This window comes from Hyperolius riggenbachi, chromosome 11, assembly GCF_040937935.1.
Source record: "Hyperolius riggenbachi isolate aHypRig1 chromosome 11, aHypRig1.pri, whole genome shotgun sequence".
NCBI classification, from domain to species: domain Eukaryota; kingdom Metazoa; phylum Chordata; class Amphibia; order Anura; family Hyperoliidae; genus Hyperolius; species Hyperolius riggenbachi.
This window is the reverse complement of record NC_090656.1, coordinates 16,514,220-16,530,825: the sequence shown is the minus strand read 5'-3', so window position 1 is coordinate 16,530,825 and position 16,606 is coordinate 16,514,220. Positions and strand designations below refer to the sequence as shown.

The 16,606-nt window shown below is 47.7% G+C and overlaps 1 long non-coding RNA gene across 1 annotated transcript in view; it reads right to left on the bottom strand.

Moving 5' to 3' along the window:
• LOC137538483 (uncharacterized) overlaps nt 1-16,606 on the bottom strand; it is a 45,959-nt gene that overhangs the window by 7,038 nt on the left and 22,315 nt on the right. The window contains exon 2 of the long non-coding RNA XR_011024803.1: nt 14,286-14,410. This is a non-coding gene — a long non-coding RNA (uncharacterized lncRNA). The remainder of the gene's footprint in view (nt 1-14,285; nt 14,411-16,606) is intronic.

Sequence of the window (16,606 nt, the reverse complement as noted above, 5' to 3'; positions counted from 1 at the left end):
ACAATCCGAGGTCAATTAGAATGTTAACATCATGCGCTCTCCTTGCTGGTTCATGTTTTTAGGTATGTTTTTAAGTCTTTTTTCCTAACCTTGACCAGTGTAAGTGGTGGAAATTGTCACGTAATAAATTTGGTAATTTTTCATGCACATGTAGCAGTATTGGTTATCCATTAGTGTTTGTTACATTATACCAGTATTAACCAGTACAGCTCCTCGTATTGAGCAGTGCACTCTGTAGCTGGGTGGACGCTCACAGTAATAATTGTTTGTGGTTATACATAAAGGTTGAGCGATACACCCTTTGTGTTTGGGTAGATATTATCTACCAGTGAATGATTTGTTCTGCGACAAATCCTCACACACAACATTAAAGGTCCAAATAGGTTGGTAATTGTCTTTTTACAGGTCCAATTGGGTGGGTATTAAAATGGCGTACATGCTAAGTGCAGACATTGAGGACGATATCAGTGAGGCCTTTCAGAGTCAGACTGGGGGTAAATTAGAAAAAGAAAATGATATGAAACAGGAAATAGATCCACTTTTCAGAGAACATAAAAAATTGATCATGAAATCATTAAGACGAAAATGGGATGTCTCCACTAGTGTTGGGCGAACAGTGTTCGCCACTGTTCGGGTTCTGCAGAACATCACCCTGTTCGGGTGATGTTCGAGTTCGGCCGAACACCTGACGGTGCTCGGCCAAACCGTTCGGCCACATGGCCGAACTAAGAGCGCATGGCCGAACGTTCCCCGAACGTTCGGCTAGCGCTGTGATTGGCCGAACGGGTCACGTGGTTCGGGCCCGAACGCGCTCTGATTGGCCGAACGGTCACGTGGTTCGGGTAAATAAATACCCGAACAACGTCATATCTCCGCCATTTGTCTGTGGGTTTAGCTTTGGGTAGGCAGGCAGGGTAGTTCGCTCTCCAGCCACGCTAGCCAGGGTCCCCCCCAGTCATTGTGTGTCGCTGCTGGGAACAGTAGTACACCGCTCGCTCAGCCACACTATATATAGCATTGTTTACTGCCACTGTGTACCTCGCTCAGCCACGCTATATATATAACATTGTGTTTTCTGACACTCTGTGTACACGGCTTAGCCTGACTAATATAGCATTGTGTGTACTGCCACTGTGCACCTCGCTCAGCCACGCTATATATAGCATTGTGTGTACTGCCACTGTGCACCTCGCTCAGCCACGCTATATATAGCATTGTGTGTACTGCCACTGTGCACCTCGCTCAGCCACGCTATATATAGCATTGTGTGTACTGCCACTGTGCACCTCGCTCAGCTACGCTATATATATAGCATTGTGTTTTCTGACACTCTGTGTACACGGCTTAGCCTGACTAATATAGCATTGTGTGTACTGCCACTGTGCACCTCGCTCAGCCACGCTATATATAGCATTGTGTGTACTGCCACTGTGCACCTCGCTCAGCCACGCTATATATAGCATTGTGTTTTCTGACACTCTGTGTACACGGCTTAGCCTGACTAATATAGCATTGTGTGTACTGCCACTGTGCACCTCGCTCAGCCACGCTATATATAGCATTGTGTTTTCTGACACTCTGTGTACACGGCTTAGCCTGACTAATATAGCATTGTGTGTACTACCACTGTGCACCTCGCTCAGCCACGCTATATATAGCATTGTGTTTTCTGACACTCTGTGTACACGGCTTAGCCTGGCTCTATAGCATTGTGTGTACTGCCACTGTGCACCTCGCTCAGCCACGCTATATATAGCATTGTGTTTACTGCCACTCTGTGTACACCGCTCAGCCAGACTATATACCGTTGTTTACTGACACTCTGTGTACACCGCTCAGCCAGACTATATACCATTGTTTACTGACACTCTGTGTACACGGCTCAGCCTGACTATAAAGCATTGTGTGTACTGCCACTGTGCACCTCGCTCAGCCACGCTATATATAGCATTGTGTTTTCTGACACTCTGTGTACACGGCTTAGCCTGACTAATATAGCATTGTGTGTACTGCCACTGTGCACCTCGCTCAGCCACGCTATATATAGCATTGTGTTTTCTGACACTCTGTGTACACGGCTTAGCCAGACTATATAGCATTGTGTGTACTGCCACTCTGTGTACACCGCTCAGCCAGACTATATAGCATTGTGTTTACTTCCACTCTGTGTCTGCTGGGCCTGGGAACAGTAGTACACCGCTCACCCGCCACTGTATAGCATTGTGCTCTGTGTCGCTGCTGGGAATAGTGGTACTGTATAGCATTTCTGTACTGCCACTGTACTGCTGCCAGTCAGCGTGTACTGTAAGGATAAGTGAAATGAGGAAGAAATCCGGTGAAAGAGGAAGGGGCAAGGGAAGAGGTGTTTCCCCTGACGGTTCACGTACAGGCCACAGGGGAGCACCCAAGAAAACCCACTCAATACCGCCCATGTTGTCCAGGACAACAACCCTCACAAATCCAAAAGAACAGGACCAGATAATTACTTGGATGACCTCTCAAGCGTCCAGCAGTGGGTTAAGCAGCACCAGCACATCACGCACGAGGTCCGAGTCCTCAGCCAGTTACAAGGAGCCAGTGGGCACAAAGCTGACACAACCGGCAGCGACACCACGCACACAACTGCCAGATAACCAGTCCTATGAATTACCTCAGGACACAATGGGGTATTCGCAGGAGCTATTCCCAGCCCAACAAACTTCCACCTATGAAAGGTCAATGGAGGAACAGCCAGAAATGTTGTGCCCGGATTCACAACCATTAACTGTGGGAAATGCACCGCGCACTGAAATACAAGGCGAGTCCGAGGAGGACTCGGAAACCCAAATCCCAGAGCAAGTTGGGCAGGAGGGGTTGCAATTGCAGGAGGTCGGCCGACAAGATCTGGAAGACGACGTTGGAGTGAGCTGCGCAGAGGTTGTTCTGGGGAGCTCTACTCCACGGCGGCGGCCCCCCACAATGACATATGACGAGTTTGAGGAGATGGAAGAGGAGGGTATGGACAATGTGGACAGAGACCCAGATTTTATTTGTGAACGAGAACATCGTCGTCGTAGCAGCAGCACAGATGAGTCTGTTGAAGAACCCACTGCTGCACGAGTTCGCCTTGTGCCACAAGGTAGGCGGCGCGCAATTTCAGGCACCACAAGCGTGGAAGTTAGAGTGAGAGGCAAAAGAGGAGGAAACAGAAATCGCCAGCAAGGAGGCAGGTGCTCCAAAGTCTGGGCTTTCTTTGAAGACTGCACTGAGGATGTTACCATGGCGATTTGCAAGGTGTGCAAGACTCGCCTGAGCAGGGGGAAAAGTATTAACAACCTCTCCACCACCAGCATGAGCCGCCACATGCTATCCAAACATCCCACTCTGTGGGCAAACGCGGCAGGACAGGGTACCAGCAACACTGCCTCCCTTGGGTTCACCAGACTCACCACCAGACCCGCCTCAGCAGCAGCAGTAGCCCAGCCATTGCGTGGTTCACAACATTCACAAACATCAGACGACGCTGACACTGTCACTTTCCGGAGTAGTGCTCTTGAGGTCTCCCAGTGTTCATCAAACACAACAACCAACAGCCCTTCCGTGTGCAGCGCTACGGTTCAGTTGTCTGTGTCGGAGATGTTTGAGCGCAAGAGGAAATTGCCAGCAAATGACCCCCGGGCCGTGGCAGTAACAGCCAGCATAGCCAAGCTTCTGGCCTGCGAAATGCTGCCATATCGAGTGGTGGAGACAAACAGCTTCAAGGGCATGATGTCAGTGGCCATCCCACGTTACGTGGTTCCCAGCCGCTACCACTTTGCGCGCTCTGCAGTGCCTGAGTTGCATGAGCACGTGGTCAGCAAAATAACCCGAAGCTTGAAGAATGCCGTTGCCTGCAAGGTTCACCTCACCACTGACACTTGGACGAGTGCGTTCGGCCAGGGTCGATACATCTCCCTTACCGCGCACTGGGTGAACCTTGTGGAGCCTGGCAGCGATTCCTCACCTGCTACGGCGCGGGTGTTGCCCACGCCGCAAACAGCTGCACCGCCGTCCCTCCCACTGGATAACAACAGCAGCACCTACCTCTCTGACTCCTTCTCCTCCAACGCATCTCAAAGCTGTACCTCATCCGGAAACGCTAACCCAGCAGCAGTAGGATCGTGGAAGCAGTGCAGCACAGCTGTTGGCATGCGTCAGCAAGCGTTGCTGAAGCTGATCTGCCTTGGGGATAAGCAGCACACAGGGGAGGAAATTTGGAAGGGAATAAAGGAACAGACGGATTTGTGGCTGGCACCGCTGGACTTGAAACCGGGCATGGTTGTGTGTGATAATGGGAGTAATCTCATTCGCGCTTTAAAGAGACTCCGTAACAAAAATTGCATCCTGTTTTTTATCATCCTACAAGTTCCAAAAGCTATTCTAATGTGTTCTGGCTTACTGCAGCACTTTGTACTATCACAGTCTCTGTAATAAATCAATGTATCTTTCCCTTGTCAGACTTGTCAGCCTGTGTCTGGAAGGCTGCCAAGTTCTTCAGTGTTGTGGTTCTGCTATGCACTCCCCCCTCAGGGGGGAAAGAAACACACAAATGATCTCTTGAGATTCAAAAGGAATGCTGTATACAGCCTGCTTGTGTATGGATGTATTTTCTATGTGTGGACATACTGTACATCAACCTACTTCCTGTTTTGGTGGCCATTTTGTTTGTTTATAAACAAACTTTTTAAAACTGTTTTTAACCACTTTTAATGCGGCTGGGAGCAGCGAAATTGTGACAGAGGGTAATAGGAGATGTCCCCTAACGCACTGGTATGTTTACTTTTGTGCGATTTTAACAATACAGATTCTCTTTAAGGTTGGCTAAGCTGACACACATCCCTTGCCTGGCGCACGTGATGAACCTAGTAGTTCAGCGGTTCCTGAGGACATACCCAGGCGTGGCCGATCTTCTGTTGAAGGTGCGTCGAGTGGCCAAACATTGTAGAAATTCCAGTACTGCTTCGGGGGCACTCGCCAAGATGCAGGAGCGCTTCAATCTCCCCCACCATCGCTTGCTGTGTGATGTCCCTACGCGCTGGAATTCTACGCTGCACATGCTAGCACGCTTTTGCGAGCAGAAGAGTGCAGTGGTCCAGTACATGACGGCGCAGTACCGAGGCGCATCCGGACAGCTGCCAAGCTTCTGTGGATCCGATTGGGCCAACATGTTGGACCTCTGCCAAGTCCTCCAAAATTTTGAGCAATCCACGTTGCTTGTGAGCAGTGACAACTCTTCAGTCAGCATTACCATACCACTGCTGTGTTTACTGAAGAGGTCAATGTTGAAAATCAAGGAAACAGCTGTCATGATGCAACTGGGGGAATCTGAAGGAGAAAACGATCAGCGTGATGGTACCAACATCAGGCCATCCGCCTCAGGGAACGCTGGCCCCAGCAGCTATGACGAAGAAGAGGAGGAGGAACAGCTGGAGTTGGAGCAGGAATTTCATGCCACCACTGACGAGGGCCAGAGCGGTGCACGTTGGACTTCCACAATTCAACGCGAATGGTCAGCAGAAGCAGACCAGGAGGAAGGTGACGACTATGATGCATCACAACAACTATCACAACGCTCACAAGAGGATGATGAGGATTCTGGTAGGACTCTGGCACACATGGCTCAATTCATGCTAGACTGCATTAAACGTGACCCACGCATTGTGCGCATTCTGGACAACACCAATTACTGGGTTTATACCCTTCTGGATCCACGGTACAAACACAATGTTCCAAAACTGCTTGAAGAAAGAGTCAGACAGGTCAAAATGGAAGAATACCAGCAGGCCCTTGTGGAGACTTTAGAGAGGAGATTGACATCCTTCCCCTCCTCTAGCCAGTTGTACGCAGACAGACTGACTTACGCAAACCCAGGACGACCAGGAGGGCAGCAAACAACGCAAGCCGCAGCTAGTACCCAAAAGGGAACGGTATCGGCAGTGTCCTTGGAGTGGGAAAATTTTCTGACACCCATGCAGCAGCAGCCCACTGAACAGCAAGCGTGCAGATCCACCTCCAACACCGATCGCCTGGAGAAGATGGTCAAGGACTACATGTCAGATGACGTAGCTGTGTCGAACAATCCATCTGCACCCTTCAACTATTGGGTATCGAAGCTAGACACCTGGCACGAACTGGCAATGTACGCAATAGAGGTGCTGGCTTGCCCGGCAGCCAGCGTTATGTCGGAACGCTGTTTCAGTGCTGCCGGAGGCATCGTCACAGATCGGCGTATCCGCCTCTCTACAGAAAATGCAGACCGTCTGACTCAAATTAAAATGAATCAATCCTGGATTGGAAATGACTACGCAACACTCCAGGACCCCAACCAAGTAACATGACCAATGAACATCTGGGATGGTGTAGCGTTTCCGGTCCCTGTTTATTGAACCTCTCATCTGTATTACATTTATGACTGCATGGCGGCAAAAAGCATTGCTGCTATATCCGCACGCTTTTTGTCCTCATGCAAGGCCTGGGTTGTTGTGTCTCAAAAACCGTGGCCTTCTCCTCCTGCGCCTGCTCCTGTTCCATCACGTCTGCTGCTGCTGGGTTAGCGTTGCCGCGTGGTCCCTGTTTATTGAACCACTTATCTTTATTACATTTATGACTGCATGGCGGTACAAAGCATGCTATCCGCATGCTTCTTGCCCTCATGCAAGGCCTGGGTTGTTGTGTCTCACAAAGCGTGGCCTTCTCCTCCTGCGCCTCCTCCTGTTCCATCACGTCTGCTGCTGCTGGGTTAGCGTTGCCGCGTGGTCCCTGTTTATTGAACCACTTATCTTTATTACATTTATGACTGCATGGCGGTACAAAGCATGCTATCCGCACGCTTCTTGCCCTCATGCAAGGCCTGGGTTGTTGTGTCTCACAAAGCGTGGCCTTCTCCTCCTGCGCCTCCTCCTGTTCCATCACGTCTGCTGCTGCTGGGTTAGCGTTGCCGCGTGGTCCCTGTTTATTGAACCACTTATCTTTATTACATTTATGACTGCATGGCGGTAAAAAGCATGCTATCCGCACGCTTTTTGTCCTCATGCAAGGCCTGGGTTGTTGTGTCTCACAAAGCGTGGCCTTCTCCTCCTGCGCCTCCTCCTGTTCCATCACGTGTGCTGCTGCTGCTGCTGGGTTAGCGTTGCTGGTCCCTGTTTATGGAACCTCTTATCTTTATTACATTTATGACTGCATGGCGGTACAAAGCATGCTATCCGCACGCTTCTTGCCCTCATGCAAGGCCGGGGTTGTTGTGTCTTACAAAGCGTGGCCTTCTCCTCCTGCGCCTCCTCCTGTTCCATCACGTCTGCTGCTGCTGGGTTAGCGTTGCCGCGTGGTCCCTGTTTATTGAACCACTTATTTTTATTACATTTATGACTGCATGGCGGTAAAAAGCATGCTATCCGCACGCTTTTTGTCCTCATGCAAGGCCTGGGTTGTTGTGTCTCACAAAGCGTGGCCTTCTCCTCCTGCGCCTCCTCCTGTTCCATCACGTGTGCTGCTGCTGCTGCTGCTGGGTTAGCGTTGCTGGTCCCTGTTTATGGAACCTCTTATCTTTATTACATTTATGACTGCATGGCGGTACAAAGCATGCTATCCGCACGCTTCTTGCCCTCATGCAAGGCCGGGGTTGTTGTGTCTCACAAAGCGTGGCCTTCTCCTCCTGCGCCTCCTCCTGTTCCATCACGTCTGCTGCTGCTGGGTTAGCGTTGCCGCGTGGTCCCTGTTTATTGAACCACTTATCTTTATTACATTTATGACTGCATGGCGGTAAAAAGCATGCTATCCGCACGCTTTTTGTCCTCATGCAAGGCCTGGGTTGTTGTGTCTCACAAAGCGTGGCCTTCTCCTCCTGCGCCTCCTCCTGTTCCATCACGTGTGCTGCTGCTGCTGCTGCTGGGTTAGCGTTGCTGGTCCCTGTTTATGGAACCTCTTATCTTTATTACATTTATGACTGCATGGCGGTACAAAGCATGCTATCCGCACGCTTCTTGCCCTCATGCAAGGCCGGGGTTGTTGTGTCTCACAAAGCGTGGCCTTCTCCTCCTGCGCCTCCTTCTGTTCCATCACGTGTGCTGCTGCTGGGTTAGCGTTACCGGTCCCTTTTCCTGGAACCTCTTATATGTATTACATTTATGACTGCATGCCGACAAAAAAACATGTTACCTGTGCAAAGAAAACAGACATTTCCCGCATTTAAAAGACAGTTTTCCCTTTGAAACTTTAAAATCGATTTTCTCAAAAACTATAAGCTCTTTTTGCTAATTTTTTTTTCCTCTTGTACTCACTCCCAAGGTGCACATACCCTGTAAATTTGGGGTATGTAGCATGTAAGGAGGCTTTACAAACCACAAAAGTTCGGGTCCCCATTGACTTCCATTATGTTCGGAGTTCGGGTCGAACACCTGAACATCGCGGCCATGTTCGGCCTGTTCGGCCCGAACCCGAACATCTAGATGTTCGCCCAACACTAGTCTCCACATTACAGTTTTATATAAAAGAGAAAGAGGTACCCTGGGGTTTACGAGAACGTATAATCCCTGCAGAGCATCTGCATACTGAGAGGTTTATGAAAAATTGGAAGGAGAGTTGTATTGCAAGGGAGATCATTATCATGAAATTGATTGTAGAGGAGGAGGAATTGCAGTTAATTGAATTAAAGGAGGAAATTGATTCTAGCAAGGTTGAGCTGGATAAGTTCCAAGAACATCCAAAATTCGAAAAATTAAATAAACAATTAAAATTGGAAGTGGAGAGGAATCAGACAAAAATCAAAAGAGAGAAATTGCAAAAATTTCAGGAAGATGTTAACTCATGGAATAATGGTGAATTTTTCGAATGTAAGAGAGGGAGAGCTAGGAGTAGATCTAGAGGTAGGAATCAAAGTAGAAGACGGGCTAATGAGAGGGCAGAAGATGAGTTTCAAGGTAAATTGGTGGCTTTTTTAGACCAAAACAGAGAAAGCGAAGGAGAAGAGGTAGAGGAAAACACAAGGAAAGAACAGACCGAGATGAACACCAGAAAGGTGGGCACAAAAGCACAGGGGAAAGTAAGAGTTCAGCCAGTGAGAGGAAACAAGTAGAAGATAGCCATGTCTCTGAAAACATTGTAATAAATCTCACTGATATCGACCTTGATGCAAACTGCATTAGTTTGTTATCCAGAGGCCTTACCTTTGCACCAAACACTGGAGGAGATGAATTTGAGGTATTCAAAGACCTCACCTTTTTTCTTAGAAGGGTCGCCTTAAAACTAATGTTTGATGATAAGAAGCCAACCAGTGAAATTGAAATAAATGGAGAAAACTTTGAGGACCCAATTGAACATTTAGGCCAATGGTCAGTGAAAGATAGAGCCTCTTTGAGAGACTTGGAGCAGCTGCTAGATGAAGGAGCAGGACAGAATGAGGTATTATCCATTGATTTTGAACATCTTAATCCCAATCCCTTAGATATAAGAGCTAAATCAAAATTCATGCCACAATTGAATCACAAATTAAAGGCCTTCAGGGATTTAGTTCAGAGAGATTTACAAAAAATGGCCTGGAAACCAAAGAAGGGATGTAAAGATAATCTTACCCCAGCTGAAAGGATAGCTCTCAATTTCCTGAAGAACAGAGATGATATAGTAATACGACCTAGTGATAAGGGAGGCAATGTGGTTATATTGACTGAGTCTTATTATAGATCTGAATGTTTGAGATTACTAGGGGACTCCAAAACTTATGTCCGGCTTAAGGATAACCCATTTTTGACAATTAAGACAAAGGTGAATACATTGGTTGACAGTGGGAGAGAAATGGGGGTGCTCACGAAGGGTGAAGCCGATTTTTGCGGGGTGACCAGCTTTAGGACACCTATTTTTTATGTTATCCCCAAGATCCACAAGTGCAGGGAGGCCCCTCCTGGGCGTCCAATAGTGTCCGGCAATGAGGGACCCCTAGAGAGGATTGGCAAGTACCTAGACGGGAAATTAAAACGCATCGTGGAGGGGCTACCCTCATATGTCAGGGACACAGGCGATGTATTGGTGGTCCTGGCGGGTTTCCCTGTACTTGAAAAGGATATTTTGGTAAGTATAGATGTGGAGGGGCTATATACCTCGATTCCACACGAGGTAGGGCTGGCAGCCACCGCAGCGTTCCTCCATGAGCAGTTTCCTGACTCCCCACTGCACAACCAATTTGTTATTGAAGCATTACAATTGGTGTTGGAATTTAATTGCTTTATGTTCGATGGACGATTTTACCGCCAGGCCAGGGGCACGTCGATGGGGGCATCTTGCGCTCCTGCCTATGCCTGTCTACATCTGGGCTGGTGGGAGCGCAGAGATGTATACCCCCTTGATCTCTTCCAGAGGTATGTTGGCCTCTGGCTGAGATTCATTGACGATGTGCTGCTGGTCTGGAGGGGGAGTGTAGAAGAACTAAATATTTTCATGAGTGAATTGACTAATAATGAGAGGAACCTACGGTTCACATACGAGTATAGTCATAGTGAATTATCCTTCCTAGATTTGAAAATCCGGAAGGAAGGTGACAGGCTTGTCACCTCTACTCACAGAAAGCCCACAGCGGGTAATACTTTACTCCATTATGAAAGTCATCACTTGATATCACAGAAAAGGGCTGTACCAGGTGGACAGTTTCATAGGTTGCGCAGAAATTGCGCCCGAGAAGACGAATTTATACGAGAAGGGGAGGATTTGAGTCAGAGATTAAAAGAAAGAGGGTACCCAACTGATTTAATAGAAAAGGAATTCCAAAAAGCAAAGGATAAAGATAGGAGAGATGTTTTATGTGGTAAAAGAAATCTGAAGAAAAAAGAGGGCCCTATTAGGTTTATAACCACTTATGGTAGCCATTGGTATGAGCTCCAGACAACTCTACAAAAGCATTGGAATGTTCTTTTGTTGGATCCAAGAATTGAGAGAATAGTTGGGAATAGGCCATACATGACGGCCAGACGAGCCCCAAATTTAAAGAATTTGTTAGTTCGATCGGAGTTTAATTCCAAAATGAAACAAACGTGGCTTGGTAGCATTCCCGCCAGACTTGGGATGTTCCAATGTGGCGGATGTAATGTTTGTAGATATGTGGAAAGAACGAAACTTTTTAAAAATGCTAAAGGTAATAAATGTTATGAGATAAGAGATAATATAAACTTCAATTCTGAACGGGTTGTATATTGTATTACATGTCCTTGCAATCTGATGTAAATAGGGAAAACCAAGAGGAGACTGGGTGTTAGAATTGGTGAACATATAAACAATATTGAGAATGCTACAAAGGACAGTCCCCTCGGCTTGCATTTTGAGAAATTTCATAATAGAGATCCTAAAGGTTTGAAGTTCAAGGGAATAGTAAAACAGAAAATCCCAAAACGGGGTGGCAATATAGAAAATGAGCTATACAAGATCGAAGCAGGATGGATTTACCGTTTGGGGACAAGAATCCCGTATGGACTTAATTCAGATCTGAATATGGCATATTTTTTGCAATAATGAGAAAAAGATACAACTAATTACTCCTCAAAGTAATGTTCTGAAGGCCAAGCATAGACAATTCGTGTAGACAAATGCTAAATAAGCTGTCTGCACAAAGTTATAGATATGTACGCTTTAAATGTAAATTCCCACGTAAATGGCAGTATAAGAGAACGGGATAGAGGAAGCTGAACACGTCACTGCTTTGAAAAAGCCCCGTGGGCGGGGCGAAACGCGTCAGCAGGAGGCGGCGAACCAGCAAGCGTGAGCGCTCACGTGGACGCCTGGATGCACGGCCGCCAGCACGGCCCCCCATTGGAAATTTACACACCACGATCCGGACCGGGGCAACGGGATACAAGGGTAGTGGAGCGGATTGAAGGGACGCCTCTCCGCAAATCCCCCAAAGGTATCGGAGCCCTGAATTGAGAGGTGAGGCAAGAGTTGGGACGGCCAGTGCGTCCATCCACGCATATGGAAGTCTGTTTCACCGCCGCCGAACGCCACCAGACTGTAAGTTCTTCATGAGTTGCCCTAACAGACATGCTACACGAAATTCCATTTGTTCAAGTGTTATATGGTGAGACACAGAACGGAAAGGATCCTTGTCAGCAACCGGAGTAGGAGATCAGTCAGAAACACAGCACAAAGTTAGTCATGCTAGACACTCGCAGCAAGTGTTTTAAAGGGGACATGTCTCAATATTGAAGATATCTCCGGGAGAACACTCCTTCCTTGTGTACACCTACATTAAAACTAACAGGCATGCCATGAGGCCTCGGTGTGCGTCGGTGGTGGGATCACACATGACCAATTAAGATTGGTGGGTCGTCCATTTTTAGCATAGGCATCAAGCCGGGCGATTTTGGACAGACTATTTACCATCTTATGGTCTGTGGATATTAATAATTAGATACAGTATAATAACTAGACCAAGGAAGATTGTAGCACTACCCATATTTCGCATTGGCTTGGTTTAGGCGATTTGGGTAAAAATTGCACACAATCCGAGGTCAATTAGAATGTTAACATCATGCGCTCTCCTTGCTGGTTCATGTTTTTAGGTATGTTTTTAAGTCTTTTTTCCTAACCTTGACCAGTGTAAGTGGTGGAAATTGTCACGTAATAAATTTTGTAATTTTTCATGCACATGTAGCAGTATTGGTTATCCATTAGTGTTTGTTACATTATACCAGTATTAACCAGTACAGCTTCTCGTATTGAGTAGTGCACTCTGTAGCTGGGTGGACGCTCACAGTAATAATTGTTTGTGGTTATTAAAACAAAACAACAAAAGTATTTGACAGTATCAGACAGACACAGAGATATGCAACAGTTCAAATGCAATATAATGATAATAACAGAGGCCCTGGAGTACTATTGTGCTTGTGTCTAATGTGACAGACAATCATAGTAATGGGCACAGCTCTTGGTGGGTGCCTGTGGAGTGTCGCACAAAAAAAATAAAATAAAAAAACAGCAGAAGGATAAAGTAGCCCTCAGAAGGACTGTTTGGGATGCTTTAACACCAAGTCAGTGAGTGAGGATCAAAATAAACAGGCCTAACTAATGCTTTCTCTATCTCCAGCAAGCTCTGTCCCTTCCTCTCACTATTCCAGCCGAAGACAGACTGGAACATGGCAGGTGTTAGTGCGTTTTTATAAGGGGAGGGGGTCCATGAGGGAGTGCAGGCTGATTGGCTGCCATGTGCCTGCTGACTGTGATGTAAGGGGTCAAAGTTTAGCTCAATGATGATGTATGGGGGCGGGTCAAATATCGCCATGTGCTCAGGGCGTAGATCTTGCCGATCTTTTCCGGGTAGTGCTTGCCGATGAAGCGTTCCGCAAGCCCCCAGCAGCTGTCCTGTCCCGCGCCGAGTCTCCACGAGTCTCCGTTCCCCAGCAGCCGCTCCGTTCTGTACCTTGTAAGTCGAGGCCAGCGCAGCCCTGCCAAGCGTATCCTTTCTTTGCGTTCCCCTCTGCAATAGCGGGGAACACGAAGAAAGGATACGCGTGGCCGGAGCCACGTAGGCGCAGTGGCCCGGCGGCGAAACCGAAAGTAGCTGGTGGCGGGAAAACGGACTCTCGTCGAGGAGCGGCGCGGGACAGGACGGCTGCTGGGGGCTTGGGGAAGCCCCAGGTAAGTGAAACACTGTGTTTAATTTGAATCTACGGTTCCGCTTTAAGGTAGCCATACATTTGGCGATGATGGGCAGATTCGACCAAGAGACAAATCTGTTTAGAGTGAGCGCTGCTGATTTCCGATTAATTTCAGCATGAATTCTCTCAGGAATCGTCCGAGCCCACCGTGTACGCCGCCTCGCCGCTGTTAGTGTATGTATGTAATGTATAAATGTGATGAAATGTACGTTAATACATTACCTATCTAGTGTTGCGTTGGCCGTACGTCTTCACCTGCTCTTCAATCAGCCGCATACACATTGCTGGAGTGGCACGTGAGTGTGGTCGTCTCGCACCGGCATGCTATGCGGCTAATAGAAGAGCGGAGGAAGACAGACTGGCACCGCCACACAGGACAAGGAATGTATAAATGCACATTACAGCACATTATACATTGTGCAAACAATGCCAGGAGTTTTGTCGCTGTTACCGATATAGTTTCGAATAAACAATGCGCACCTGATCATGCAAGTCAGCCCGACATCTAGCAGCATGTCCAACCAATTAATACAACAATTTCAGACTGAAATGGGTCGCATCGTTAATCGGGCATGCACTTAGTGTCACCCTAAAAGGACAGGTGATAGGAGAAAAAGAAAAATAAGATCTACTTACCTGGGGCTTTCCTCTAGCTCTGGCAGCCTATCTGTCCCTCGCCGCAGCTTTAGTGTCCCGGGATCCCCTCCGTTGCTCTAGACCACGTGAGTGCGATGGCGATGCCTGGCGAGGTCGGCATCTGTCTAAAGGACACCAGAGCCAAAAAGATAATGAGAAACGGAGGGAGCTGGCATGTACGATGAGCTGATATGTAAAAGGTAACGAGATCTGGCGCCCCTCTATCAGAAACTTGTAACTCGGCTGCAAGCAGATAAGACTATATATAGCCTCAAAGATCCAACATGAAAACACTGCTGCGCTGAAGTACCAATGGATCAAACTGATTCTGTGCCGTCCCTCCTCCTGGTAAAACTCTGCAGACACTTATACCAGGGAAACATAAAACAGATATGCGGAGGGCTCCCTCAGTTTCAAATGCAGATCCAACTTTAATAAGCAAAGTAAAATAGTACAGAAAGAAGACATTCACATTTGTGGGTCCTATATCCCATAGGACAAACCAGCAATAATCGCTTCCCACAGGTGGTGGTATTAACACACCTCACCATTGGCACGTAGAGCTTGTATTTGCCCGCTCTCAACCCGACCGGTTTCGGCCTTCTGTCGTCCTCAGGGGTATTGAGAGCGGGCGGGCAATCAAGTCTTTTATATAAAAAATATATTAGCCACATTACCTGCCATCCATTCGCCGCCGCCAGCATCCACCTCCGGTTTACACACGCGGAAGTGAATGCGTTCCAGCTTGGTTACTGTTCACTTCCAATGCTGGCTGCCGTGCGTGTCAACTACGACACCTCCCGACGTCATGCGTGCGTTGTATGCGTCTCAACTGCCGCATGGGTAGCGTTCCATAGGAAACTTTATTGAGCTTATTGCGACGTTATCGTCGCACCCTAAACTCAATACTATCCAAACTAAACCCAGTGCGACTCTAAGGTTGCACCAGAAGGATTTTTCAAAACTAAAGTGCAGCGTGTAATTAGTGTTCCTGAGCTTGGATGGCAGCAATGAAAATAATAAAACTATCTAAAAGTATCTAAAATACAAATTCCAAAATATTCCTAAATTACTACATACAGTAAAAACAACATGGCACAGCCCCTATAGCCTACACAATAATCCCTATGTATATATATCATACACATATTCAACAATTCCAATACATAGTATTAAAGTGACCTCTAGTGGTGCATTTCAATATAGCATGGTAGATACATAATATTCATAAAAACCAATACATTAAATATCCTAGCCTACCTTATCTTCAGTCCATCATGCATTAGCTAAAAAAAACTATTAAGTAAGATCAGAAATGTAGGTTGGACAGGTTTTGTGGACGAATTTGTAGGTCAGACACAATATCTTGAATCTGATTCTGGACTGGATAGGAAGCCAGTGGAGGGATTCACGGAGGGGAACCGCCCTGGTGGAGCGATGGGAGGAGTGGATAATTCTGGCTGCCGCATTCACGATGGACTGCAGTGGGGCTATTCGGGTCATAGGGAGACCAGACAGAAGGGCATTGCAGTATCGAGGCGGGAAATTATGAGGGCATGGATGAGGAGTTTGGTGGTGGCAGAGGTCAGGAAAGGGCGAATCTTACAGATGTTACGGAGGTGGACGTTGCAGGACTTTGTGAGGTTTTGGATGTGGGGAGTGAAGGAGAGTGTGGATGTGTGGGAGCCAGGAGGGAAGGTTGTCGAGAAATTGTTGTGTGGAGCCCGGAGGGCGGTATAAGACTGCAACAATGGCTGGGAGGGGATTGTAGAGGCGGATAGTGTGGGCCTCAAATGATGTGAATTGTAGGGAGGAAGGTGGAGTGAGGACATGGAATGTGCAGGATGGGGAGAGGAGCAGACCCACCCCTCCCCCTGGCCTGTTGACTGGTCTGGGGGTGTGACTGAGGTGAAGACCCCCCCCCCTCCCCGTAGAAGAGGGCAGCCTCTGCGGCAGAGTCAGAGGGGGGTGAGCCATGTCTCAGTGAGTGCAAGAATGGTGAGGGATTTGGAGAGGAAGAGGTCATGGACCGCTGTAAGTTTATTGCAGACGGATCTGGCATTCCAGAGACCGCAGGGTAGGGGGAGCATGTGTTTGTGAGTGGGATGGATGGAAATAAGGTTGGGGCGAGGATGGATGTTGAGGTTATTTGTGGACAGAGAGCTGTGAAGCGGGTCAGCAGGGGATGCTTGTCTGGCAGCAGGCTGTGGCCCAGGATTGGGTGATATATCACCAGCAGCAAGTAAGAGTAGGAGGGAGAGAGTAAGCAAATGTGAATGGGATTTAAATGTTTGTGAGGTTTTTGAGTTGCTGGAGGGAGA